A 24,951-nucleotide genomic window follows, 5' to 3' on the forward strand; every position below is an offset into this window, starting at 1 on the left:
TCAGGGTCCTGGAGTTCTAACAGCCTGAGGGGCCGTTTTTGTCTCCCATCCAGCGGGTCCCAGCCCCACCCACAGGGGTTGCTGTGTTGGTTGTGTCTGCTCTGGGGTATGGGGAGGATCCGTTGAGGCCCCTTTCCTTTTCCGTGGGCAATCATCAGACCTTTGGGTTTAGGTTTCAGCAGCCCCTAGAGAGCCCCCAGACGTATTCCTTGCACTCAGGGGTGCTCCCAGCTCTCTCTAGGCCCACCCTCCCAGCTTCTCCCCCCTAGCTCTGTGCCTCAGGACTCTGGGCTGTGTGATTGCTCCAGTGGGCTGCGGGCATTGTGCCTTCCCCTTGGAGTGTGACCAGTGGGAGCAGTAGCAGGAAATTGACGGGAATGAGAAGGGTGGGGCACTTTTCCACCAGCTCCCTCCCAGAAACTCCTATCCTGGCTGGGTCCATGTCCCAGGTCCCAGCTTCTGGTGAGGCAGCTTCCTCCACAGAGCCATCCCTGCCTTTAGGGTCTGACTCTCCTAGCTGATAGCCCTCTCCCCTTGGCTGGCCAGGCCCTGGGCTCATCACAGAGTCCAGTTGTCACTACTGTTACCCCCCACATTCTGCCTCCCCCACCCCCAGATGTCCTGATACCCCGCCCAAGCCTCTCTGTAAATAGTCCCTTTATCAAACTCTCCCAGGATTTTCCTGAATTGAATTTGCATCTATTTCCTTCTGGGATCCTGACTGGTATAAGCATCTTTGTTCTCTGTTGTACTCCCAAATCTGACTTTTGTAGCTCCCAGTCCCTTGGGACAGCTAGGTCAGGGGGTGAGTATCCAGGAACTCCAGTCAAGGCCCACTCCCTGGCTTCTTGCAGAAGTCAGAACCTCCCTCATGTTTTCCCAAAGATGTCCACGGGAGCCTCCATTTACAGTGAACTGGGAAACAGGGACCTAGATGTTGTGACTTTTCCTTTCAGCTTCAGGGCCTGATGGAGGCAAGTTGGTTTCCTCAGTCAGCACCTCAGCCCCGGAGAGATCCCCTTTGATCAGGTGACTAGGTAATCAGATAAGCAGAGAATCAGATAACTAGGCGACCAGGTGAGCAGACAGCCAGGCAGACAGACCTGTAGACAGCACTTGCTGAAGAGCTCTTCCTTTCCTGGTGTTTTTCTCCCTTCAACTCCTCTTCCTGTCAGTCCCCTAGCTTACCATTGACCTAAACCAATCAGCCAATCAGCCTTAATCAAAGCTGATCCCAGGATCTTCCTTACCAAGAAGAGGTTCTTTCTTGCTGGACCTGCTGAGGGATAATGAGGTCTGGGCCTCCTAACCTTAAATCCAGGACAGAGGCCAACCAGGAAAACAGCAGGGCTGAGAAGCAGACATTAAGCCCTGATAAGCCATTCCTAAAGCTGGCTACCCTAGAAACTTTCAATTATATGAACAAAGAGGATTCCCTTTTTGCTTAAAGGCAGTTTATGTGGAGTATAATAATAAGAAATACATGTATTTCGTGTTTGTCTCCATTCTTGGCACAGAGTATCTCAAAACCCTTGGAATTTCTTAGGTGATAGAAGTGTCTTTTGTTATTTGTAATGAGTCCTACTGATCATACTTGCGTGTATGCTAATGAGGTGATTTGGGGGGCCGGTCCCTATATAGCCTCTGGATGGGCTTCCCAAATTCCTAGGAACCTCTTCATCTGGTTGCTAATCTGTAACTCTTCTATTAACCTGGTAATGAAAGTATAAGTAAATATTTCCCTGAATCTGTGAGGCACCCTAGCAAATTACTGGAGCTGAGGAGAGAGTTGTGGGGAGCCCTGATTTACAGCTGGTCAGTCTGAAGTAGGGGTGGCCTGGACTTCTGATTGGCCCTTGAGGTGAGGAGCAGTCTATTTGCCCCTAGCTTTATCTGGATGTAATTGACATATAACATTGTTTAAGTGGTATACATTGTGTTCATTTGATACACTTACATATAGCAAAATGATTATCACCCTAGTTGGTTTCCACTGCCATCTTGCTACAGAATTACCATTTCTCTTTTTGTGATCAGGACTTCTAAGGTTTACTTTCTAAGCTCCATAAGTGAGATCATACAGTATTTGCTTTTGCAGGGCTTATTTCACTTAGCATGATGTCCTCAAGTTTCATCCAAGTTGTTGCAAATGTCAGGATTTCCTTCTTTCTCATGAACTGAGCAGTATTCCATTTACACACACACACACACACACACACACACACACACACACACACATCCCACATCTTCCTTATCCATTCACCTGTTGACAGACACTCCTGTTGTTTCCATATCTTGGCTATTGTGAATCATAGTGAAGTCAGGGGTGCAGATAATCTCTTGGAGATCCTATTTGCATTTTGTTTGGATACTTCCCCAGAAGTGGCCTTGCTGGAACAGGTGATAGTTCCCTTTTAATATTTTTTATGAATTAAATATGTTTTATTAATTTAACTTGTAAATCAAAATTATTTATAAATAATTAAATATAATTATTATGAATATTTTTATATATAACATGTATAAATATAAATGATTTAGAAATAAAAGTTATTTATAACTAATTAGATAAAATTATTTATAAATAATTAAATATAAATAAAATAAGATTTAATTTATAAATTAAAATTATAACTATAACATGATAAAATAATAAATTAATAAATTATTAATTTTGTATTGATAAAAATTAAATTTTAATAATTAACATTGTGAATTGGGAGCTAGTTTTTACCTGTGGGGTCTGAGGCTACCCCCAGGTAGATAGGATCAGAATGGAGTTAAATTGTAGGACAACCCAGTTGGAGGCCACTGGGGAAATGAATTGCATTGCCCTGGGAGCAACCCCATGCATCTGGTGTGTGAAGTGTTTTGTGTGAGAATGTCCAGAGAGCTTCCCAGACCCTGCAAAGGCTAAGAGCACTGGCTGGGGTGGGAGAACCACAGATGCTTTGCTCCACTGGCCTGCCATTGAGTGTGAGAGGGATCAGGACAGAAGTGCCCACACAACAGGCCTCTCTTTGCTTGTGAGAGACACTCGGGAGGCCTGGGATCAAACACAAGTTTGCTTCTTGCGAGCTGGGTCCATGGACATGTCCCTTCTGCTCTCAGGTCCTGGCTTCTCACGGGTAGCTGTAGGGAGAACTTCTTGGTCTGCTTTGCCACTGAAGGAGAGCCCCATTCCCTGGGAGCTGTTAGTGGGGTGTGAAGGCCTGGAAGTGGCTCTCAGAGCCCGAGTCCTTGTGGCCTCCAGGAGAGAAGCCAGGGCTCCCTGTCCCTATTCTTCATTCAGAAAGCTCAGGCTCCCAGCCAGGGTAAGAGCCTCCTGTCCTGGCAGCTAAGCCTTTTCCACTGGGGGCCTCTCCCGCCTTCTCTTTGTGCTTCCCTCAAACCCTGCCCTGAACTGGTGTTGCACAGGGAGCTGAGCACATGTTAATGCCATTTTATCAAGAAAGCCCATCTGTTCTCATAACTCAGCCTTTAAGCGCTTGGGATTGCTTGTCCCAAATGCTTAGAGCTGTGCCTCTCAAAGAACGGACTTCAGACCGGAAGGGAACTTGTTAGAAATGCACATTCTCAGGCCCCACACCAAACCTGGGTGGGGGCAGCAATGTGTGTTTGCAGGAGATCCCTGCCCCCAGAATGCTTGCTCAAGTGTGAGAAGCCCTTGGAGCTGCAGTGAGAACAGCATGCAGCCGTTGCTGGTCCCCAAGGGGCAGGAGGGGAGGATCTGGTACCTGCTTAGATCTCTTGGATGTGCAGGTAACCCATCGCTCCCCTCCCCCCACTCCTGGAAGTGAGTGCTGGCTGCTAACAGCTTCCAGCTGACCCTTTGCTTGAGCGCTGCCCAGTGCTGAATCTCTACGTCCAGAAACGCCTGTACACACTTGCCTCCCCTGCCCCCCACCAGTGGGCCGCAGCCAAGGACCGATGGTTGAGATGTCACAGCCTGACCCTTTATCTCAAGGTGGGACATATTGGTGGGAATTACTCTCCCAATTCCCTCTGTGAATTAGGTCAAGGCTTTAATGGTTAGACTTTAATTGCTCCAAGTTGCTACTTATTCCAAATGCCTAGAGCTGTCATTGGTGTAACAGGTATGAGTGACCCCGTGACACTCTGGTGTAGAAAGAAAAAGTCCATTGACTTGCTTTGGAAAAATAAAAATAAACTTGGCTCCAAGGCCCTGCCTACCAAGATGACTATGCTGGGTTCCTGTCCCCTGCAAGCTGGTTTCAAGTCAGTCAGGAGGGCCTTCTGCAGTCCCAGGAGCTGCCCCCCCACCAGCATCTCAAGTGCTGCTGAGCACCACTGGGGGGAGGGGGCCATTTTCCTCTTGGTCTCAAAGACTCAGCTTGGTCGCAAAGAATCTGTCCTCGGTCAAGACATCACAGGGACATGTTTCCCAGGGAAATTAAAAACAAACAAACAAACAAAAATGGCGATTATTCTCTTCCCCAACTGCCCTTCCTGAGAGGAGAGAGAGGAAAATGTTTACTTGCTGTCTTCAATGAGGGAAAACCAAACCAAACCAAACCAAAGGCAGGGCATGAATTAGCTTCCCTGCTGGGTATCAGAGCAGATGGCGTGCGTGCATGTGTGTGAGTGTGCGTGCAGAGGTGCGTGTGTATGTCTGTGTGTGCAGGGATGTGTTTGCAGGTGTGTACTTAGAGGTGCATTTACATGCTTGAGCCTGGGGCTCGGGTTCCATTACAGAGAGATAGTAACCAAGGCCAGAAGTCCCTTCATGGCCCATCACCCCCTCTAACCCCCAGAAGTTGTCAGTCATGCCCTCCGTGTTGTGTTGTTTCCGCCCAGGGCCTCACGACTGCTGACTGCTACCGATCTCACCTGCTACCCTGTAGGAGCCCCCTGGGAGCATGGCAGCTGTTGCTGGACAGGACAGTGCGATGACAGTGCGATGACCTGTCTGGGCTCCAGCACCTCTCTGCTTTGGGACGGGAGGGGTCTAACATCCTGAGTTGGGAGCAAAAACAGCAAAACCTGGGTTATTTTCACCCTAAACATATCCAGAGGCCTGGGGGTGACAGAGAAGGGGAATTTAGTTGAACAAAAATATAAAAAGATCAGACAGAAATATAGGAAAACATAGCCTCTTTTCCCCTGGGATTGGGGCTTCTGGGTGCTGTCTACTCATGGCTTTGCTTTTATTTGCATTAAGACTTTCTAAAACCAGGACGAATTATGTGTACAACAATTAAAAATGAAACCACAAAATAATGACAAACACCCCCACCTCCCTTCCTTGAGTGCCAGCTTCCTTTCCTATCCCCCATTATCGGAGGAAAGCTTTTACTTCCTCAACTTGGTCTTACGCAAACCTCTCCGCACACAGAAAGAAGTGGGAAGAGCAGTACAGCAAACACCCGTCCGGTGTGCAATATACCCCTCCACCTAGGTTCAAAAGTGCTAATTTTTTTTAATCTTTGCTTTATTTATACATAGGTACGTTTTCCTGAAACATTTGTAAGTAAATTGTGATGTGCTTCACCTCTGAACACATCTGAATACGTCATCTACATTTCAAGATTCCAAAGACTCCAGATGGCAGTTTCATGTGGAATGTCCCACAATCTGGTTCAGTGACCGTCAGCCCTCCCTCCTCAGCCCATTTGACTGCACAGGATGTTTCTCTGGACTGCTTCCCCTGTCTAGATGGGCTGCAGATTCAGGGTCTATTGGAAGCCCCACCTCCTCCACGAAGCCTCCCCTGGCGTTACCAGATAGACCCTGTTTGGTTATTCAGCTCTTTGTCCAACATTTCAGAGTAGAACAGCTCAGCCCGAGACCCAGTCCTGTTCTCTGGGAGCCTGCGGTCCCGAGTGTTGGGCAGGAAACAGGCAATTAGGCAGAGGGCTGTGGGTGCTGTGGGATGCTCTAGGACTTGGTGCTGGGGGAGGAGGCCAGGGAGGGGAGCCTCCCAGAGGCTGGGAATGGTCACAGAGGGTATTTCAGAGAGGTGGAGGGCATCTGAGCTGAGCCCTGAAGGATCCATGGGGAGCATGGGGAGCCAGGGACAGGTCAGGATTGGCAGAAGTCGCCTTGGTTAGATGCTCACGTTAGAAAAATTTCTCTGCCCACCTAGTCAATAATACTGTTTGAATGCACGAGCCACAGAAGAGAGAATGGATTGGAGGACAGAACCGGAAGTATTACAGTCATCCAGGGGTTAATCAAAGTGAGGACCTGAGTAGATGGATATGAGGGTGTTGGAGGGGTCCACGCGGCAGGGGCTGGGTTTGAGTGGATGTGGGAGGGTGAGCAGGGAGATAAGTCAAACTGGATAAAGCATCCACACTTCTGGCTTGAGCAGCTGCACCGATATGGTGCCTTTGATGAGTCAGGTAATTTAAAAAAAGAAATAGGATTTTATGGGTGGGTGGGTGGGGAAATGAGCTTCCTTTTGCGTGTGTTTTGTTTGAAGTTCCTGAGGCTCATCCAAGCGGAGACATCTGATAGTCAGGAGTTTATATGAAAGGTCAGGGGACTCATCTAGACGGCGGGTACAGATTTGTGGGGCTCCAGCAAATGCATGACTAGTGAAGCATGCCTAGGAAGAGAGGGCGTCTGCAGAGAAGTGGGCTGAGCCCTGCACTTGGAGGAACTGCCACATTTAAGAGTTAGAAGGAGGGGACTGAAAAGGAGTGGCCAGAATGGTAAAGAGGAAAGCCAGACCCTGGTGCCAAGGAACCCAAGAGGGCTGCCAAGGAAGGAGGAAGTGGCTAATGGGTCGGATGATCCCGAAAGGGTAAGTCAGACGAGGATGTGCAAAGGTCCTCTGAGGGTGTTATCAATGAAGAATCGTTTCCACTGAGCAATAGGGGCAGAAGTAAGAGCTCCAGGGGCTGGAGTGCTAAGGACAATGAAGGCAGGGAGAGGCCAATAGGGTTTGCTCCTTGAGTGATAGGGAGGAGTTGAGAGTGGGGCTGGATGGGTAGAGAGGAGGGACGAGAGATCCCTTGAAAAGGGTCTTCCCATTCTCCCCTGTCCCTTAGTAAGTGGCTGGGGAGGAGGGAAGCTCTGATGGGACATGGAGCGGGGAGGATATGGCAATTGCCAAATAAACACACCATCCAGGGAAGCCGGCCAAGGCTGGGCCCAGAATATCTGGAACGGAACCCGTCTTCCTTCTGAAGTAGGAAGTGGTGCTGGGAGCCGAGTTGACCGTGGAATTTCCGAGCTGTGAGGATATTCCCGGTGAATGCTTTTTATTTATTTATTTTTTCATTCATGAAAAAGAGTTGGAATTAAGTGACAACCCCCCCCCCCCCCAAACATTCCCTCCCACAGAGGAAGCGCTTAATTTAGCCTAATGTTCCCAGTTGAAAAATATCCTTGAGGTCTGGAGACATCTGCTGGCTTGTTTGTCACCCTTGAATATGGCAGGATGTTAATGCCTATGGCAGGATCGGTCTCTTTGTGTCTTGATTTCAGCGGAGAGAATAGGTGGCACCATCCCAACGTCAGTGCCAAGGGGAAGTCCTGTGAGACCACCCACACAGGATGTGGGGAGAGGTGTCAAACACCAGCTTTGGGAACCTTAGATGACTCTCCCCATGCTGGCCCATCGAAGAGGTTGGTGAGGCGGGGGTGGGAGGTAGAAAATTAGAATTTCTTTGCAGGCGCTGGTGCTAGGGGTTCTATCTCCCTTGGGATGAGGGAGAGTGGTGTTTCCCTTTATCTAGGGTCAAATGACAGGGCCCTGGATGATACTACTCAGAGAGCTTAATATATGCCCTTGGAACTTGTAGGGCGCGGTAGACTGGCCTTTGTACCACCCAAGAGATTTGATTTGTAAAAAGACTGTGCCTAGAGCTAATTATCTCGGATCTAAATGGGAATGTGCTTGTATGGGGAGTAGCTGTAGCCACAGAGGTGGTGGGTTAAAGGGGCTAGGTGGGTTAAAGGAAGCAAAGAGGATTGTTTGGATCCCTCTCCAAGGGGTCACCTGGCATGAGGGGGTGACCCCAGCATGAGGACCCTGGAGGTGGACCATCCCAGATACCTATTAACAGGGTTTATAAGAGATGTATCCCTGAGAGGCGGTTTTTAAAAGGCATCCTAAGCAAGAGATAGGCCAGGATCCAAGGCTTTCTCAAGCATATATGGGAAGGGTGTTGGCTGTCCAATGGGCATCTGTCCAACAGTGAAGATCAGAATACAGCTGTTTCTTTCCTATCTGTGATATTGTAATTTATCTTAGGAAATATATATTTAGCCTTTGCCCCTGGTTTCTGGCACAAAACAACTGAAATCCTTGGGATTTCTTAAGTGATAAGAGTAATACAGGCATCTTGATACTCTTAACAAAACCCTTTCAATCTCACCTGAGTTTATGTTAATTAAGTGAGGTTTGGAAAGGCCCAAGGGTGGGAGCTGGTTGCCAGGGAACCTACTGTGAGATTAGAGGACTGGAACTTCAGTTCCTGCTCACCCACCCAGTATTTCCAGGGAGGGGAGAGGGACTGCAGATGGAGTTCAATCACCAATGGCCAATGATTTATCCAATCAGGTCTATGTAACAAAGCCTCCATGAAACCCCAAAAGGACAGGGGTGGGAGGATTTCTGGGTTGATGAACACACGGAGGTGCTGGGAGAATTCGTGCTTGAAGAGGGCTTGGAAGCTTCATGCTCTTTCCTCCATACCTTATCCTATGCATGCCTCTCTTCCATCTGATTGTTCCTGAGTATATCCTTTTCTAATAAACTGGTAATCTAGTGAGTAAAATGTTTCTCTGAGTTCTGTGAGCTGTCCTAGCAGACTAATCAAACCCAAGGAGGAGGCCATAGAACCCCCAATCTATAGCTGTGGTCAGAAGCACAGAAGGGGCACTTGGGTGATTCAGTCAGCTAAGTGTCCCAACTCTTGATTTTGGTTCAGGTCATGATCTCAGGGCATTGGACTCCATGCTAAGGGTAGAGCCTGCTTAGGATTCTTTCTCTCCCTCCTCTCTGGCCCTCTCGCAAGACATTCTCTCTCTCTCTCAAAAAAAAAAAAAAAAGGTGCACAGAGGACAACCTGGAAGAGAGAGCAAGAGAGCACAAGCAGGGGGAGCAGTAGAGGGAGAGGGAGAAGCAGGCTCCTCGCTGAGCAGGGAGCCCGATGTGGGGCTCCATCCCAGGACACTGGGATTATGACCTGAGCCGAAGGCAGACACTTACCGAACTGAGCCAGCCAGGTGCCCCGGAGAGAGGACAACCTGGACTCTTAGTTGGCATTGGTATCTGAAGTGGCCAGTGGGATGGGGTGGGGAGGTCAGTCTTGTGGGACTGAGCCCTTAACATGTGGGATCTGATGCTATTTCCAGGTAGATAGTGTCAGAATTGAGTTGAATTGTGGGACACCTGGTCAGCGTCCTCTAAGAATTGGAGAATTCATTGGTAGTTTTGGGAAAAAACACACATTGGAACATCTAAGTCTATTATTTCATTTGCCCTTAAGGCAGTTATCATCAAGTTAAACAAAAAGTTACGAGTTTTCAAATGTAAAAACAAACCAAAACCCAAACGAAACAAAACAAGATGGGGGCACCTGGGTGGCTCAGTTGATTAAGCAACTGCCTTTGGCTCAGGTCATGATCGCAGGGTCCTGGACGGAGCCTCATGTTGGGCTCCTGGCTCAGCGGGAAGCCTAGTTCTCCCTTTCCCTCCGCTGCTCCCCCTGTTTGTGCTCTCTCTCAAATAAATAAAATCTTTAAAAAATATATGTTCTTTGGGTAAGGTTACTTGAGCATCAGAATGAATGTGGATAAATACAGCTGAAGCCTTCTAGGGGTTTGAAGAGGCTGGACTACGAAAGAAACTCCAAGCCTGGTCTAAAACCATTAAAACAACCTGAACCAGGTTTGTAAAAAAAAACAAACAAACCTGAAGCCAGCTTTGAAAGCTCTGTAGAGCCCTGGTCTTTGTGCAAATGCTTGAAAGTCCACTTTTTAACTGAGAAGAACTGATCTCCAAGTGGGCAATGTTAGGACCAATGAGGAAATGGACCAGAACCAAATAGGCCAACCAAGGACCTCATGTCATTGTCAGGGCAGTGAGTCTCATGACTCTTACCCTTGAGCTCCCCCCTCTGTGAGGCTTGATCATAGCTTGAATTATTGACTATTGGGCAGGTTCCCTACTCTCCCATTTTTCAAAGGAGAGCTTTTGTCGCCATTACCCTGTTTCCACTCCAGCATTGTCTATAGCCCCATGTGTGTTGGGGAACAGATAACATTTATTTTATCGGTCACTGAACACAGAGAAATGTATCAAGGCCTGATGGAGAGAGCAGGACGTCTTGTAGGGTTCCCGACTTTTGAGCTGGAGTCATTCATTGGATAGGGTTTGGGGGTTATCTCCCTTGGGGTGGGGCAAGAGATTTTCTATGTGTGGGTACAAGGGTTTGCATGGCAAAAGTGGTGGACTGTTAAAAAGATTACTAGATATACCCCATCTTCTCTATTTTCCTTTTATTTTATGGCAGTGGAAGTTTTTCTAGGTGCTTGGTTACTGGCCAGGACCCCATTTCCCAGATTCCTCTGTAGCTGGATGTAGCTATGTAGCCAAGCCTATGAAATACAAATGGAAGTGATGTATACAATTCCCTGGTTGTGCCCCTAAAAGGACATTTGCTTAGTCTTCATTTCTGAAATGACTTTTTATTTTTACTCAAAATTCTCTAAGTGCTGCACCTTATTTCTAATTTTTTTCTATTCTGATTTATGTAGCTATTTCATATCTTATAAAATCTCATTATCTTTTAGCTCATTTTGGTATAGAAGATTACATTTTAAAATCTGTTTTGTGGGCACATCTTTCTGGCCCATGTTTACTGTCTATAGAGACGTTATTTTGCTCCTTATCTCCTTCTTTCTTATAATAACATCATATGGGATTTGGCTTTGATATTTATCTATTGGTTATTTCTATATCAAGTTAGTTTTCCTGAACTTTTAGAAGAAGGTTAGCCAGGACTTCCAGTACAAATAAAAGCAAATGACAGTGGGTTTCCTTGTCTTATTATAGAATTTTTAGAGTAAAAATGGAACACTTCTCTCTTTAGTATTTTTTCTTTTTTCAAATTTAAATTCAATTAGCCAACATATAGTACATCATTAGTTTTTGATGCAGTGTTCAATGATTCATGAGTTGTGTATAAGTATGTTTTTTATTCTATTTCTTAATTTAATTTAATTTTTTAAAAATATTTTATTTATTTATGAGAGAGAGAGAGCGCGCACGCATGAGCATGAGCAGAGGGAAGGGCAGAGGGAGAGGCAGGCTCTCGCTGAGCAAGGAGTCCGATGCAGGACTCGATCCCAGGACCCTGGTATCATGACCTGAGCCAAAGGCAGATGCTTAATTCACTGAGCCACTCAGGTGTCCCTAAGTATGTTTTTAAAAAAAGATGTTGGTGGACATCATTTATCAGGTTTAGGAAGTTCCATTCTGTTTCTAGATATTTAAGAATTTTAATTTTTAATGGACATGATTTAAAAAATTATTTTTCCATTTGAGATAATCTTGTGTATTTTTGAAATTTAATAATGAGGTGAGCAATATATATTAATGTTGAACTATTTCTGAATTCTGGAGGTAAATCTAATGAGGGTATAATGTATTGTTGTCTTAAATACATTCTTGTACATAGTTTGTAGAATTTTGTTTTGAACCTTTATATCTATGCTTATAAGTGATACTGGTCTGTGATATTTCTTTCTCATTTTGTTCTTGTTTGGTTTGGGTATCAAATCCAAAAAGGTTTTTCTGACTTCATAAAATGATTTGGGACATGTTCTTTTTTATTTTCTGGAAGAGTTTGCATGAGATTGGAATGATCTATTCCTTGAATGCTTTGAAGAAACTGCCTATAAAACCAACAGAGCCCCTTTTTAAAGGGATAGGTTTTCAAACATTTGATTAAATTTTTCAAGTGTTTATGGAATTATTTATCTTTTCTATTTCCACTTGAGTCAATTTTGGATAGATGTATTTTCTAGGGAGTTATGCATTTCATCTAAGCTTTTAAGTTTAGTAGCAAAAGACTTCACAGTTTATAGTTGTTTACAGTGTAAATATTTGTATTTTCTATTATTATGCATCTTTTTTCATTTTTAATATTGTTAGGTTGTACCTTCTTATATGTTAAATATATTCTTCTTATGATATATAATATAGTCTTATAATATAGATGATATATATCATAAGAAGACTATCATATATATATTTTATACATATAAAATATATATCACTTTATTTACATATCATATATATTATATATGTACTTAATTCCCAAATTTTATTATTTCATTCCTTCTGTTTTTCCAGATTTATTCTATTATTTTTCCCCTCATGTTTATTGTTGACTGATAAGCTCAATAATTTTCAGCCTTTCTTCTTTTTTAATATTATCCTTTATAGTTATATGCCAATCACATGTCATGTTTCCTAGAAGTAGAGTCTGAAAAGGGGATTCTTGTGCATATGATTTATTGAGAGAGGAGAGGGCTTTCAGAATAAGGAAGCTGAGGGAAGCTGGATATGGTAGAGGAAGGAGTTAAGCAAGGATATGATCTCAGCTGGAACCCATCCAGGCCTGATCCATGGGGAGCTCTGAAGTATGAATGGACACAGAATTGGTCCCACTTTGAGGCAAGTGGGCTGAACTTTTATACTCCTACCCAATCAATAATTGAATACAGACTGCTGTTAGGAGTGGGAGGGAGGGCAAATCTTCCAGGTGAAATGGCTCCCATCAACAGAGGACAATTCTCTGTAGAAGGGGCCATGAGCTGCTGACAGGCACATTTACCATTAAGTGTGAAAAAGCATTATGTCTAAAAAACATACATACCTTAATCAAAAAACATTTTATTGCTAAAAATGCTAACCATCATCTGAGCTTTCAGTGAGTCATAATCTTTGCTGGTGGAGGGTCTTGCCTCAGTAAATGGCTACTGACTGATGAGGATGGTGGTTGCTCATGTTTGGGGTGGGTGTGGCAATTTCTTTCTATTTTTATTGAAGTACAGTTGACATACAATGTTGTATTTGTTTCAGGTGTACAACATAGTGATTTGACATTTTATACATTACTCTATGCTCACCGTAATAAGGGTAGGCAATTTCTTAAAATAAGACAACATTGAAGTTTGCTACTTGATTGACTCTTCCTTTCATGAATGTCATGTTCCATGATTTTTGTTACATTTCACACACAGTAGAACTTCTTTCAAAATTGGAGTCAATCCTCAAAAAACCCAGCTGCTGCTTTATCAACTAAGTTTATGTAATATTGTAAATTCTTTGCTGTCATTTCAACAATCTTCACAGCATCTTCACCAGGAGTAGATTCCACCTCGTGAAACCACTTTCTTTGCTCATCCGTAAGAAGCAACTCTTCATCCATTAAAGTTTTATCATGAGATGGCAGCAATTCAGTCACATCTCTAGGTTTCACTCCTAATTCTAGTTCTCTAGCTAGTTTTACTACCTCTGCAGCTACTTTCTCCACTGAAGTCTTGAGTCCCTCAAAGTTGTCCATAACGGTTGGAATCAACTTCTTCCTAACTTCCATTAACGTTGATATTTTGACCTCTTTCTATGAATCATGAATGTTCTTAATGGTATCTTGAATGGTAAATCCTTCCCAGAATGTTTTCAATTTACTTTGTCTGGATCCATCAGATCAATCATTATCTATGGTGGTTATGTTCTTATAAAATGTATTTCTTTTTTTCTTTTTTTTAGAGAAAGAGAGAGAGCAAGTGGCGAGGGACAGAGGGAGAGTGAAAGAATCTTAAGAAGACTCCATGCTGAGCTCAGAGACCAATGTGGGGCTTGATCTCACAAACCTAAGATTATGACCTTAGCCAAAATCAAGAGTCAGATGCTTAACGAACCGAGCCACCCAGGAGCCCCCAAAATGTATTTCTTAAATCTAAGTCTTAAAAGTCAAAATTACCCCCCAATCTATGGGCTGCAGAGGGATGCTGTGTTAGCAGGCATGAAAACAACATAAATCTTGAGTATCTCCATCAGAGTTCTTGGGTGACCAGGTGCATTTTCAATGAGCAGTAATATTTTGAAAGATAGATATATATATCTATCTATCTTTCAAAAAAGAAAAAAAAATATATATTTTCTTTTTTCCCCTTAACAGTGGTTCTCAACAGTTGGCTTAAAATATCCAGTATACCATGTCGTAAACAGATTTGCTGTCATCTAGGCTTCGATATTCCATTTATAGAGCATAGGCAGAGTAGATTTAGCATAATTCTTAAGGGCCCTAGGATTTTTGGGACGTTCATGACTATTGGCTTTAACTTCAAGCCACCCGATGCATCAGCCTGTAACAAGAGAGTCAGCCTGTCCTTTGAAACTTGGAAGCCAGGCATTGCCTTCTCTTCTTCAGCTATGAAAGTCCTAGATGGCATCTTCTTCCAGTAGAAGGCTGTTTCATCTACATTGAAAGTCTGGTGTTTAGTGTAGCCACCTTCATTCTTAGCTAGATCTTCTGGATAACTTGCTACAGCGTCTACATCTGCACTTGATACATCACCTTGCACTTCGATGTTGTCGGGATGCTTTTTTCTTAAACCTCATGAACCAACCTCTGCTAGTTTCATTCTTTTCTTCTGCAGCTTTCTTACCTCTCTCAGCCTTCACAGAATTGAAGAGAGTCAGGGCCTTGCCCTGGAGAAGGCTTCGGCTTCAGGGAATGTTGCGGCTGTTTTGATTTTCTATATGGACCACTCAAACGTTCTTCATATCAGCACCAAGGCTGTTTCACTTTCTGGTCATTTGTGTGTCACTGGAGGTAGCACTTTTAATTTCCTTTGGGAACTTTTCTTTTGTGCTCATGACTTGGCTAACTCTTTGGCACAAGTGACCTAGCTTCCAGCCTATCTTGGCTCTTGACCTGCCTTCCTCTCTGAGCTTAATCATTTCTGGTTTTTGATTTAAAATGAGAGATGTGCTATTCTTCCTTTCATTTGAGCACTTGGAAGCCATTTCAGAGTTAGTAATTGGCCTACTTTCAATATTGTTGTGTTTCAGGGAATAGAGAGGCCTGAGGAGAGGAAGAGAGATAGGGGAATGACTGGTGGGTGGAACAGTCAGAACACACAACATTTATTAAGCTTTTTGTCTCATGTGGGGCATGGTTTGTGGTGTTCCTAAACAGGTACAATAGTTAACATCAAAAAGAACTGATCATATCATATCATATCATATCATATTGTATTACATTACACATATGATAATTAAAAAGTTTGAGATATTGCAGGAATTACCAAAATGTGACACAGAGACATGAAGTAAGCAAATGTTGGAAAAATGGTGCTGATAGACTTGTCTGATGGAGGGTTGTCACAAACCTTCAATTTTTAAAAGACACAATATATATGAAGTGCAATTAAACGAAGTCTGCCTGTACATGATGTTGGAGGAATTTCTGTAATTTTACTTCTTCTCACAAAACAACAAGGAGGGACTTCATGAAATAAAATAAAGATATCCATAAGTAGGTAAAACTGTGTCATGGCCCAAAAGCTTGCCTGTCACTCACCACGCAATGCAACTCAAAGCAGGAGAAAATCCCAAACCCCTCAAATTGAACAAAAGACATTTCAAAAACAAGAGGCTGGTGTGATGGGTGGATCATGTGGGAGCTATTGCTGAAGCTCTGAAAATCAGTTTCCCCAAAGCTTTTTGCTGACTTTGAACAGAAGCAGTTTAATTTCTAGTGATGTGATTCAATCAGGGAAAATGAAACTGTGATTTTAGGCAAGTAGGGAATGATGACAATATCACATGTTCTTTAAAAACCTCAAAATTGTACTGTCCATTCTAAAAGCACTAAGGAAATTAATATCATAAGCACAGGTTTCCAAAATAAGGTAATCACTTTGCTGATATATGTAGCTGCCACTAACCCCAAAAGAGGCCATAATATTTAATGGGAATAAAGTGTTCATATTTTAATTTTCAAACCAGAATACTTACGAGAGTAAAAGAGGGGGTGTGGATATGGAGGTGATAAGGATAACAGAGACTGTCCCAAGTAAATTGGGTCACCCTGATTTTAAATCATAAAGCAATTTCTGAGAGTGGTATTTTCCCCAAAGATGTTATTGTGGCTGCATACCATAATGGATGGATTCTGGTTGAACCAATGGAGGATTACCTAATAGGCATTTAGAATAGACTTCAGGAGCCATTGGCAACCAGTCTACCCAGTACAATACTCTTTTTTTTTAAAGTAATTTTTAAAAAAGATTTTATTTATTTATTTGACAGAGAGGGACACAGTGTGAGAGGGAACACAAGCAGAGAGAGAGGGAGAAGCAGGCTTCCCACCGAGCAGAGAGCCTGATGTGGGACTCAACCCCAGGATGCTGGGATCATGACCCGAGCTGAAGGCAGATGCTTAATGACTGAGCCACCCAGACGCCCCAATGCATTACGCTTGATCATGTTTTGGGCATTTATTTGAATAGTGAGATAATAAGCTCAAGAGACAAAAAGAGGGAAAATACAAAGAGAGGGCCAGAGAGTGAGAGTACACAGTGAGAAGTTCTAATATATATTTAATCAAAGTTCCAGAAGTTGAAGAGCAAGAGAGACAAGGACAGAGGCAATGCTTGAAGAGAAAATAGCTGAAAAATTACTGAAACAATTGAAAGATACCAACCCACAGATTCAAGAAGCTAAATTCTAGACTGTACATAAAAAGAAATCTACACTTAGCTACAGAGGGCCAAAGACACAGAGAAAAATCTAAAGAGCAGCCAAAGAGGGCAGAAAAGGACATAAATTTTAGTTAGCTGGTAATGGAAATGAGAAGAAAGTGAAACGGTATTTTCACTGTGTTGGGGAAAAAAAAATCCATGTAATTCTATACCCAGCTAAAACACCTTTTAAGAAAGGTGAAATAAAGGCATTTCCATTAAATGTAAAGTCTAAATTCTGAGTTTATACCCAGCCAAACTTTACTAACAATTGTTCAGTAAGTGCTTTAGGTAGAAGGAAAATGAACTCAGATGAAAGGGCTGAGAAGCAAAAAATAGGCAAAGAGCAAAAGAAAGAAAAAGAAATAAATAAAGAAAGAAAAGTAAACGAGTTTATGTATTTTTCCACTATATTCACTTCCCAACACCAGACACATTCCCTTTTCCTGGCTCTGCCACTTAACCCAATTCTCAAGAGCTTCTGAGTGGAAAATAAAACCCTGCTACCAAATGCTTTAGGAGGTTGAGAAAAAGTAATTTTAATGCCAGAGTATTCGGTACCGTTAGAAAGACCATGACAACCTTTATTTTGAAATATGTGATGGAAGCCACGAGAGAAAAATATGGCTTAAAGGAAACACATGATGGGATCATTTCAAGGCTCTTCTCCTGATCAAAAAGTGGAATATAAAGAGAAGTCTCAATTCAATGATAAAACAAACAACCCAATAAAAAATGGGCAAGGATTTGAACAGACGCTTCACAAAAGAAGATATACAGGTGATAAAAAAGCACATGACAAGATGCTCAACATCATTAGCCATTGTGGAAAAGTAGATTAAAACTATTATTGAGATGTTATGACACTATAGTCATATGATCCAGTGATCCAACTTCTAAGTATTTATGCAAATGAAATAAAAACTTATGTCCACACATAAATCTATATGCAAATGTTTATGGCAGTTTTATTCATTGTCTCCCAATAAGTAATAACCCATATGTCCTTCAACTAGTGAACAATAAATCTGGTATATCCATATAATGGAATACTACTCAGCAATAAAAAGGAATGAAGTACTAATATACACAACATAGATGAATTTCAGATGCATTAGGCTAATGTTATCCTCAGGGTATTTGACAATCTCATTTTCTTTGACATGGAAGTAGATACGCTCATTACACACTTGTGTGCAATCCCCCTCCCCCAACACACACCAAAAACATTGGTTGTTGTCATGTCAAATTTCCAGAACCATTTCCCCAGCCTTCTCTCTCCTTTTTGGCAGATGACTTTTCCACCTACTTTACCAAGAAGGACTGGATTAGGTGAATACATCTGACCTTTCTCTCCTCCTCCTCAAATGTTCTCTCCTTATTCATATGATGAAACAAACAGCCTCTAAACATCTCAGGGCATTTGCATTCTAGTATGGAAAGTAATTTTCAAATTAATAAAAAGTACAGGGGCACCAATGTGTATCAGTTGGTTAAGCATCGGACTCTTGATCTCAGCTCCCGTCATGATCTCAGGAGTTCAAGCCCTGCACTAGGCCCCATGTTGGGCTTGGAGCCTAATAAAAAAAGAAAGAAAGAAAGAAAGAAAGAAAGAAAGAAAGAAAGAAAGAAAAGTAGAATAAACTTACCAAAAAATAGAATAAGCTCACCAAAAAGTAAAGTGATTTGGTGGTATGACCAGACACTGATACCCCTTGTTGTTTTGAGATGGTTTGAAGACCAATTAACCATTTAGGTTGAGTGAAAGAAGCCAATCTTAATACTATACTATTGTATACTAATTGTATACTAATATGATCTATATCATATTAGTCATACTATATGTCATACTATATGACATTCTAAAAAAGGCAAAACTATAGAGACAGTAAAAAGATCAGTGGTTGCCAGGGGCTTGTGGGGAAAAAGGGGAAAAAGTTGGAGCACAGGGAATTTTTAGGACAGTGAGACTATTATTCTGTATGATACCACAATGGCGGATACGTGTCATTATACATTTGTCAAACCATAGAATGTACAACACCAAGAGTGAACCTTAATGTAAACTATAGATTTAGTTAATAGTAATGCATCAATATTGGCTCTTCAATGAAAATGAGTGTGCCACATTGAAAACAATGAAAACAAATGTACCACAATAATGTAAAATGTTCAAAATTGGGACAATTTTGGGAAAAATTGGGAGGAAGGGTGAAAGGGTATATGGAAACTGTATGTTTTGCTCAATTTTTCCTTTAAACCTTAAACTGTTAAAAATCCACTAATTTTTAAAAAAGTGATGCAGGAGAGTGAACTTTAGATGTGAAAATTTAGGAACACTTAACCAATTTTATGTTCCTTGATATGATAAGCCATAATCCATTGACCCTAAAATAGTTTAAAAAAGTCTCTGAATCAGGTTGCATCTTAAAATTGATGATATTTTGGGGCGCCTGGGTGGCTCAGTGGGTTAAAGCCTCTGCCTTCGGCTCAGGTCATGGTCTCAGGGTCCTGGGATTGAGCCCTGCATTGAGCCCCGCATCGGGCTCTCTGCTCAGCGGGGAGCCTGCTTCCCCCTCTCTCTCTATCTGCCTCTCTTACTACTTGTGATTTCTGTCTGTCAAATAAATAAATAAAATCTTTAAAAAAATTGATGATATTTTAAATTCCAGGAAATATGGTATGACAAAATATACATCTAAAGAGGTCTGAAGGAGGTCTTTTAATAAGTATTAAATAAAAATCTAATGCTCAATGTCTTGGGAAATACAAATCAAAACCACGATGAGATACCACCTCATACCTGTCAGAATGGCTAAAATAAACACAGGAAACAACAGATGTTGGTGAGGATGTGGAGAAAGAGGAACTCTCTTACACCATTGGTGAGAATGCAAACTGGTGCAGCCACTCTGGAGAATAGTATAGAGGTTCCTCAAAAAGTTAAAAATAGAGCTGTCCTACAATCTAGCAATTGCACTACTAGGTACTCACCCAAAGGATACGAAAATACAGATTGGAAGTCGTATATGTACCCTGAAGTTTATAGCAGCCTTATCAATAATACCCAAGTTATGGAAAGATCCCCAGTGTCCATTGACTGATGAATGGATAAAGAAGATGTGATCTATATCTATATCTATATCTGTATCTATATTACTCAGCCATCCAAAAGATGAAATCTTGCCATTTGCAATGATATGGATGGAGCTAGAGTGTATGATGCTAAGTGAAATAAGTCAGTCAGAGAAAGACAAATATTATATGATTTCACTTGTATGTGGAATTTAGGAAACAAAACAGATGAATGTAGGGGAAAGGAAAAAAAAAAAGAGGGAAACAAGCCACTAGAGAGAGAGAGAGAGATTGAGATTGAGGGAGAGAGAGTGAACAAGTTGGGGAGGGGCAGAGGGAGAGGGAGAGAAAGAATCTTTGCAGACTCCACTTTCAGTTCGGAGTCTGACATGGGGCTGAATCCCACGACCCTGAGATCACAACTGAGCCAAAATCAAGAGTCCAATGCTCAATGGACTGAGCCACCCTGGTGCCCCTATAAGAGACTCTTAAGGATAGAGAGCAAAGTGAGGGTTAATGGAGGGAGGTGGGTGGGTGATGGGCTATATGGACGATGGATATTAAGGAGGGTACTTGTTATGAGCAATAGGTATTATATGTAGGTGACGAATAACTAAAAAAATAATAAAAATAGATTAGGAGAAATAAAAATCTAAGATTAGAAAGTGTTGCGTTATAGTTTAATTGTCAGTGTTTTTCAAGTGGGGCTTAAAATAATAGTGCGTCTTACAACGCATGGTGTCTCAGGTTAGATGAGATATAGATTAAGTGAGCACTATAAAAATCGGCTAGATGATGTATATTTAATTTATCTATTGTTGCCTCTGATGGTGGGCGTTAAGGAGGTTACAATTTGAATTCTAGTGCTTTATTTCTTGTATTTGAAAATGACAAAGCAACTGACATGAAATGTTAGCAAAGATAAATCTGAGAACTAGGAGCATGGCATTACGTCTTTTTCGGCTATTTTATTTTATATATTTAAAAATTTTATACAGCAAAACAAATAGCTGAAAAAAAAATCAAAGAACACCTCAGAAACCTTCTCAGAGCTGGCCAACTGCCAATTTATTTGTTGGGGAGTTTTCTTGGGGCATTGGGGGATGGCGGAAACGGAGGGAAGAAATTGTCAGCAGGCAGACACCAAAAGACAAATATTCCACTTATATGAGGTACCTACCATAGTCAAATTCATAGAGACAGAAAGAAGAATAGTGGTTACCACTGGCTGAGCGTGGTGGGGGAATAATATTAAATAATATTATTTAGTGGGCACAGAGTTGCAGTTTGGAATGATGGAAAAGTTCTGGAAATGAATAGTGGTGATGGTTGCACAACACTGGGAACATACTTAAAACCACCAAATGGTACCCTTAAAGATGGTGAATTTTCTGCTATATACCCCCTCCCCCAACCTGGGTAGGGGAAAACAAGAGTTTTGTTATGTTGGGTTTGAGATGCTAAAGGTAGTTGGATAAAATCCAAGCTCAGGGGAGTGAGTGATCATGAGCTGTAGACACAGACTCAGCAGACACCATGTTGAAGCCACGAGGCTAGAGAGAGGGGAGGGGAGACCAGGGCCCTCCGACCCTCCGAGGAGTGGGGCCAAAGAAGCCATGAGCAGAAGGTCTTCCCAGTAAGAGGGAGCAGTCAGTGGTCTCAAAGGTTTCTGAGAGACTGACTGAGGTGAGGCCTGGCATTTGGCAACGTGGGAGTGCTGGGTTCCAGTGGAGTACTAAGTACTAAGTATTAAGTACTAAGTAAGGGAGGGAGACTCAAGTGGGTTAGGAAGGAGAAAGTGGCGATGGGAACTATCTCCAATATTTTGAAAAAATTTTGCTGTGAATATTAGGGGAGGAAGGTGGGGGATAGCTAGAGGCAGATGAGGTGGTCTAGGTAGCTCACCCCCTGTTTAAAAAAAATTGTATTTATTTTAGAGAGAGAGAGAGAGCAAGATAAGGGGGAGGGGCAGAAGGAGAGGGAGAGAACCTCAAGCTGACTCTGCTAAGTATGGAGCCTGACACAGGGCTTGATCTCATGATACTGAGATCACGACCAGAGCCGAAACCAAGAGTTGGACGTTCAACCCACTGAGCCACCCAGGTGCCCCTCACCCACCACCCCGAGCCCCCGTTTTTAATAGATGAGAGATTCCAGAAAATGTTTTTAATGCTTATGGGAATGATCCACTCTTCCCATTAGAGAGGGGGCGAGGAAAGGCATAGGAGAGGAGAGAGAACCGAAGGAGGGACATGGTTGGTGTGAATGGCCTGAGGTGGGAGCAGACACTCCATTCCTGAGGAGCATGGGTGAGAGAGTGGGCGGTGGGGCTGAAGTTTGGTGGTGGGAAGGCAATGGGGTCAGCTTTCTGAGCTGAGCTGAGCCCACGAGAGGCTGTAGAGGTCTGGGCACAGAGAATTTGTGAACAAGTCGTGGCAGAGGTGGGAAAGGCGACACCCTCCCTCAGGAAGTGCCATGGGTCTACCCGGCAAGGCAGAGTGCCCTGTGGAGCCCTGAGGCCCAGACATTAGTGGAAACCACCGGCAGGGAGCTCAGGCAGGTGGGCCTCATGCACTTGTGGACCAGCAGCAGGAGCAACACCAGGGAACCTGTTAAAATGCAAATGACCTGACCCACCCCCAAATGCAAATGACCACCCCAACCCCACTGAATCAGAAACACCGGGGTGGGGCCCTACCCACCTTTGTACCCACCTGTGTTTTTCACAAGCTCTCCAGGTGATTCTGAGAGTTTGAGAAGCTCAGAACTAGCGTAAAGGAGCCAAGAGGACCTGGGGATGACCTGCCACTTGGAGGTGAAGGCAGGCAGACATTTCTAGTGCTGTGAGCTCCCTGATGGATCTGGAAGCAAACTCTGGAGACTGACAGGACTGGAAGGCCCTTTAAAGGAACTCTGGGCTTTCTAATGAGTGATTATTTCATAAGACAAACATCTTTCAAGTGTCCTTTTTTTGGAGTCTAAATTTGAATATTGAGTTTCCTGTCCACGGTGGCTTGAAAGGACCCCAGACTCTCTCTCCCCAGAACCTTCTTGGGGCCTGCTCCATCTTCCCACATGGCTCCATTGCAGTTTTCAGTTCCGTGGGGAAAACAACGGCCATTCCCCTATGTGTGAGGCCTCTTCCTTTCCTGATGAAATAGAGACAAGGATGAGTCAGCCTCTCCCAACCTCCAGGATCTCCAGTCGTCCCAGTGACTCAGAGGATGGTCTGTTTCATGGGTAAGTGCTCCTCCCAGGAAGTTGGCAGCCCTAGCCACCCCCTACCTCTGTCACCCCCCTCCCCCCAGGGCTTCCATGAAGACACATTACTAGCGAGACCCAGTGGGGGGTGGGGAAAGCCAAGAAAGGTCAGCCATAAGTGGACCGGGAAAGAGGGTGGGAGGTGAACGCCTACAATGCAGGAGGCTAAATTTGTTTCTCATTTGGGGGTGACCTTGGATGGATCCATAAAGGGCTCAGTGTTTCTTTTCTTTTCTTTTTTTTTTTTAAGATTTTATTTATTATTTGACACAGAGAGAGATCACAAGTAGGCAGAGCAGCAGGCAGAGAGAGAGGGGGAAGCAGGCTCCCCGCTGAGCAGAGAGCCTGATGCGGGGCTTGATTCCAGGACCCTGAGATCATGACCTGAGCTGAAGGCAGAGGCTTAACCCACTGAGCCACCCAGGCACTTCAAGGTTTCAGTGTTTCTACTTGAGAAATGGGAAAAATCATATATCCTACAATGTGGGACTCGGTAGTGGCCCAAAAAGAGAGAAGATGAGCCTCTTGGAATATATCTGGCTGGAGACATACTTTGGAACTTTTCTGTGCAAAAGAGAGGGAGCACTGGGGAAGGTTTATCCTTGAGGATTTCTTAGGACAAGCTGCCATCTGAGCAGGGCCTGTAGGAGGGTGCGGAGGCCTCCATGGGAGGAGGACGGGAGGTCAGAGGTGGGAACACTGGTCCAAGGCAGGGGAACTTGGCAAGTAGGGGTACCATGGGGGGCACAGAGCAGCTGATAGAAACACAGCAGTCCCCAAACCGTGGGTTCAGTGGTGCCAGTGTTGCTGGGTCTGTGACTCTTCTCCTTCACCCCTGTGTCCATCAGTTTTTCTCTCTCTCTGTCTCCTCCCCCTTCTCTCCTATGTCACAGAGAATAGTGAAGCCTCCTCTTCCCACGGGTTCTGTGTTTTCTTTCCTGTTTAGATGGTGACTGGCATCTATCTGTTTATGGAGTCAGCAATCAATCCATCCTGTTTACTTGTCGCTGACACAGTGCGTTGTGGTCAGTGAGGCTGTCCACAGCCCCCCAGGGTGGGGTGGGGACCAGGATGTTGACATACACACACACACACACACACACAGGCACACACACTCAGCCATGACCAGGTCAGTTGGCCTCACCAGAGCCAGGAGCTCCTGGTCTGTTCTGCTCCGATGTCTGGGATGCTGTGGGCAGTCAGCCGGGCCAAGGTCATCTCCTCCGCTGCTGAGCTCCATGGCCAGCATGCTTGGCCCAAACTCAGGGTTCAGGAGCGATCTCCTGACTGCAGCTGAGTGCCCAGAGCACAGTTCCTCAGGGGTTTTGGGGGGTGGAGGGGTCTTAGAAGGGAGAAGGACAGTGCCCAGAGAAATGACGTCAGAAGGCAGCTTGCTTAGTGTGCCTGTTTCTACACGAGGGAGTTAGGAGCAGAGAAGGCAAAGGAATTATGGATTGGGTCACCATTTACCGCATTCCTTCTGCTCCCCTCTCCCGCTTGGGCCCCTCCTTCCTAATTCATGTGACTTGAGACCCACACTTTAGTTTGTTTTTCTTGGTTTCCCCAAATCCAGTGCAGTGACACTGGTCAGGGTTAGACTGGAGATTGACGAGGTTTCCTGGGGTTTGTGGTGTGAGTGGGGAGAGCAGCGGGGGTCAGGCCAGACCTGTGGGGAAACAGGGGGCGGTGGTGGTGGGCATTTAAATCGAGGTCTGGAGGACCCAAGGCTAAGAAGATGATGCCCCCTGTTTTCAAGGTGCTGGCCCGGGACCTGACTTCTAAACTCTGAGCATAGGGCCCAAGCATGCAAAGATTGTCAAACAAAAAACCAAGGAACAAACAAAATCCACATAAGCCAAGAGTCTAGGCGGATGCCCT

General features: G+C 43.7%; 1 protein-coding gene across 3 annotated transcripts in view; it reads left to right on the top strand.

Annotated features, from left to right (window-relative positions):
• The first annotated feature begins 6,702 nt into the window (after window positions 1–6,702).
• SMOX (spermine oxidase) overlaps window positions 6,703–24,951 on the top strand; it is a 61,870-nt gene continuing 43,621 nt past the window's right edge. For 2 of the 3 annotated variants that reach the window (XM_080814672.1, XM_080814669.1), the window contains exon 1: window positions 6,708–6,769. The gene's annotated coding sequence lies outside the window, so the exon portion shown is untranslated. Of the gene's footprint in view, window positions 6,770–24,951 lie in introns of all 3 variants that reach the window. The other variant, XM_080814668.1, reaches the window with a different exon arrangement.

The sequence above is a fragment of the Martes martes genome (assembly GCF_963455335.1).
Source record: "Martes martes genome assembly, chromosome: 9".
Classification (NCBI taxonomy): Eukaryota; Metazoa; Chordata; class Mammalia; order Carnivora; family Mustelidae; genus Martes; species Martes martes.